General features: G+C 37.6%; 1 non-coding gene across 1 annotated transcript; it reads left to right on the forward strand.

Annotated features, from left to right (window-relative positions):
* Positions 1 to 819: 819 nt before the first annotated feature.
* LOC115944624 (U6 spliceosomal RNA) lies at positions 820 to 926 on the forward strand. Its single transcript, XR_004079146.1, has one exon. It is a non-coding gene; the product is annotated as a U6 spliceosomal RNA (small nuclear RNA).
* Positions 927 to 4,883: the final 3,957 nt, after the last annotated feature.

The raw sequence follows: 4,883 nt of genomic DNA on the forward strand, positions 1-4,883 counted from the left end.
CTACAGCTCAGTCAAGGTGAGGTTTCATTGCCCTCTCCTCCTCCTTGGTTTCAGGCTTACATCACCAAAGCCTTTAGAGATACAGTTGTATCTCTACAGCTGTATCTTCACAGCTGTACCTTCTGAGCCAATGACTGCATACTCTGGGAAGGACAAGGCCACAGAGGGAGACTGGTACCTTCACTGCGTGCCGTACAGACTCATCACTTCCCTGCTCTGGACTCTGGACAGTATTTACAATAGCAAATGTGGCAGAGGTAAATAAAATTATATGCATAAAATGCCTTTGAGGGCTATTTATTTTTAGATGAAAGATGCTTTACATGTGCGATCATTTTCTTGGCTATGATCTAAACAATGTCCGATATGACCTCCGCTCTTCTTAATTCCAAACCTAGCAGAGTTGTCTTCTATTTCATCTTCTCCACATATCTACTGCTTATTGGAAAATGGACCAGCTCTCTTTTAATTTCTAGATAATACCATCCATTTGGACATCCCTCCAGACAACTGGTAGTTTTGATATTATAAACATTCATGTTGCAAAACAAACAAACAAACAAAAGGTCAGCTTTGGTGATAAAATATTTTTGTGCATATTTCTAGTTTTCAGTTCCACAGTCTGCTTTAGTTCAGGATAAAAAGTTTTCATTTTGTACCCTTTAATGTCAAATCATAACTGGTTAGAGTCAATTACAGCTTTGTCCAGAGAAAAACACCTTCTTGATCATAGACTGTGCTTTAATAATCATAGTTTCACAAAGTTGGTGCAAGTTTTGGATAAATATTTACCAGCAAAGGACTTCAAAAACATCTTCAGTGCTCACTTCAGCTGCACATATACTAAAATTGGAACAATACAGAGAAGATAGGCATGGCCCCAGTGAAAGGGTGACATGCAAATCTGTGTAATATCCATCCTTTTGTATGGTTGTTGAAAGCAAAAATTATAACATGTCTTATGGGGTTTTCGATATATTCAGATTCAATACGACACAAAGGGTGAAGGTAAAGTGATTTATATAGTGGTAAGGTTTCTATACTTCACTTGAAGTGGCAAACTGTGAACTCTAAGCAGATTAAGAAAAGTTAGGTATGTATGTTGTGACCACTCTGAAAGCAACAACTAGAAAAGTTATACAAAGAGATATAGTAAAAAACCAATAGATAAATTAAAATGTAATGGGAGGAAATCTTCAAATAATCTAATAGATTTGACAGGGGAAAAAAGAGAGCAAACACACAACTTATTATAAAATGGTACATTTTCCCCCCTCTGGCCTTCTCTCTGCTCATGCTCTCTCTCTCTTTTTCTCTCTGACTCTCTCAAATAAATAAATAAAATCCTAAAAAAAAAAAGATATGACAACTCTAAATGTGTACATACCTAATACCAGAGTTTCAAAATACATGAAGCAAAGCTGATAGAACTGAAAGTAGAAAGAGACAAATCACAATTGCAGTTAGATACTACAAAATTTTTCTCTTAGTAATTGATAGAACAAATAGATGACAACAACAACAACAAATCAGTACGAATATAGAAGACCTAAACAATAATTATCAACCAATTTGGCCTAAATGAATTTTATAGAATATCCCATCTAAATAGCAACAGAATACACACTATTTTTAAGTGCATATGGAATATTCACCAAAACAAACCATATTCTGGGTCACAAAGCAAGCACTACATTTAAAAGAATGAAACAGAGATGGCTGGGTGGCTCAGTCGATTAAGCATCTGCCTTCAGCTCAGGTCATGATCCCAGGGTCCTGGGATGGAGTCCTGCATGGGGTTTCCTGCTCAGCGGGGAGTCTGCTTTTCCTTCTGCCTGCCACTCCCTCTGCTTGTGCTTGCTCTCTCTCGCTCTCTCTCTGATAAATAAATAAATAAATAAATAAATAAATAAATAAATAAAATCTTTTTAAAAATTAAAAAAAAATAAAAGAATGAAACAATACAAAATATGTTCTCTGACCATAATAGAATCAATTACATCAATAAAAAATGCTTCTGGAAAACCTCCAAATATTTGGAAATTAAGCAATTCACTTTAAGAAATTCATTGGTCAATAAAGAAGTCTCAAAGATAATTAGAAAATATTTTGGCCTGAATGTAAATGAGCATACAATATATCAGAATTTGTGGGATGCAGCTAAAGTAGTCTTAGAAAGAAATTTATCTTTGAAATGTTGTTTAGAAGGAAATCAAAGTCTCAAATCTAAGATTGTACCTTAAGAAACCTGCAAAACCTAAAGCAAGAAGGAATAAAATAATAAATACAAGAAAAAGAACTAATGCAACTGAAAGAAGACAAAACAATGGAGAAAATCAATGAAACCAAAAGCTAATTCTTATAAAAGATCAATAAAATTGATAAACTTCTAGCTAGATTTGCGAAGAGAAGAAGAGAGAAGCTATATAGTATCAGTATCAGGTATGAAAGATGGGATAGCACTACAAACTTCACAGCCATAAAAGGATAATAAAGGAAGGATATAGGCAACTCTCTGCATATAAATTGGAGACTTAAAAGAAACAAAGCTTCAAAGACACAACTAACAAAATTCATTCAAGAAGGAGGAGATAACCTGAACATTCCCATATGCGCTAAAGATATTGAATTCATAGTTGAAAATCCACTCCCCCCAAAAAACCCTCCAAGCCCAGATGTCTTCATTAATGAATTCAACCAAACCTTTAAGAAAGAAATAATACCAATTCTGTACAATCTCTTCCAGAAATAAGAAGAGGAGGAAATAAAGAACTTGTATCCAGAGTTTGTAAAGAATTTTTACACCTCAAAAATAAGAAAACAAACAACCCAATTAAAAATTAGCAAAAAAAATCTGAGCAGACATTTCACCAAAGGAGACACGCAGTGGCAAATCACATGAAAAGATGATCAACATCGTCACTGAGTAGAGAAATACAAATAACGTGATACCACAATATACCTATTAGAATGGTGAAAATAATACACACATGATAACCCCCTGTGGTAGGAAGAACACAGAGTAGCGAGAACTCCCATACGTTGTCAGGGAGAATGCGGAACTATACATCATTCTGACAAAACAGTTTGGTAATTCCATATAAAGTCAAATATAAGCTAACCATAAGACACACTTGTCATCTCCCAGGTGTTATCCTAGAGCAATGAAAACTTAGGTTCTCACAAAAACCTGTGCATGAATGTTCATAGCAGCATAATTCATAATTGACACAAACTAGAAACAACCAAAATGTCCCTCAATAGCTAAACGAATTAAAGAAATATAGTACATCCATGCAACGATAGAGCACTTCTCAATAAAAAAGAATGAGCACATGGGCACCTGGGTGGCTCAGTTGGTTAAGTGACTGCCTTCGGCTCAGGTCGTGATCCTGGAGTCCCGGGATCGAGTCCCACATCGGGCTCCCTGCTCAGCGGGGAGTCTGCTTCTCCCTCTGCTGCTCTCCCCCTCTTGTGCTCTCTCTCTCTCTCTCATTCTCTCTCTCAAATAAATAAATAAAATCTTTAAAAACAAAAAAAAAAGAATGAGCACATACAAAACATGGATGAATCTCAGCTGCACTATGCTAAGTGAAAGGAACCAGTCTCCAAAGATTGCATCTTGAATGGTTCCATTTATAGGATATTCTGGGAAGGCAGAATTATAGCGATAGAGAGCTCAGCAGTGACCACTAGGTGTTGGGACTGGTGGGGAGAGGGGGGACTTACAAAGGGGTAGCAGAAGGGAATTTTTTCTGGTGATCGAACTATTCTGTATCCTGTTTGTGGTGGTGGTTATAGAGGTTTCTGCATGCATTAAAACATACAGAACTCTATACCCAAAATGAGAATTTTCTGTATATCAATTTTTCAAACGATCAAGGTTCTTAAACACTCCAAAAAAAAAAAAAAATGTAAAGCCACTAGATTTTATTTTTACATCCCCTTTCCACACATTCTTTGTTTCAGATCCTTAGTATCGGATCCCATCTTACCATTGACTTCAGATATATAAAGCAAGTCTCTGTTCCATGAGACCTAGTGTTCCTAATTATAGTCAATCAATAAAGTAGAACAAGCCTTCACTGAAATAAAAAAATAAAACAACAAAATAAACATATTTAGACTGAGAGAGTGTGTGTGTGTGTGATAAAAGCACATTTATTATGAAAGAACGATAATCCTTTTGGGGAGATTTTTTAAGAAATGTTTGTCTTGCCCAGTACCAGAGTATAAGAACACCATTAGGTACAAGCTCCAACTTTTATGTACCTAATGATATTTAGTTGCACCTACTCATTCTGCCCAGGGTAGTGGCTATTTCTAAGAGAATTAGATTGCCCCTCTCTGACATTCTTTACAAAGGATCTCTCGGAAAATCCCAAGGGCTTAAGGTTCAAGCTGAAGGGACCAGCAGGGTTTGATGACAGCTGCAGAAACACCAGGTACACAGTTTCTCTGTGGGAGGACCAGGTGGGTGTAGACGAGGGGAGGTGAGTCCTGGGAGCAATTACACCCGCATGAAGTCACAGGTGGGGCTGTGAGGAGGATTAGGGTGGGTTTCTAGCTCTATCTATTCCTTCATAAACTAACGTGCCCTTGGGCATGCCGAACATGACCAGTAATCTTGGTCCCCACAGCAGTCTGCCTACAGTCTCCCAGGGAGGGGCCTGGGAGCACACTGGACTGAAGCCAAGTGTCCTTGTCAACAACCGTCACTCAACCACTGATTCACTCATTACTCATTCTCTCCACCAGTGTTTTCGGGCCATACTGCTCGTGCTCATTCTCGAACCCTCTGAGAACGGCATTGGGCCTATTGCCTCCTGCTGATGAGCAATCTTTGCTCCTGCATTATGCCTTCATGGATTGCCTTATGTCTT

Source organism: Leptonychotes weddellii, chromosome 8 (assembly GCF_054177405.1).
Source record: "Leptonychotes weddellii isolate Sample4059 chromosome 8, ASM5417740v2, whole genome shotgun sequence".
NCBI classification, from domain to species: domain Eukaryota; kingdom Metazoa; phylum Chordata; class Mammalia; order Carnivora; family Phocidae; genus Leptonychotes; species Leptonychotes weddellii.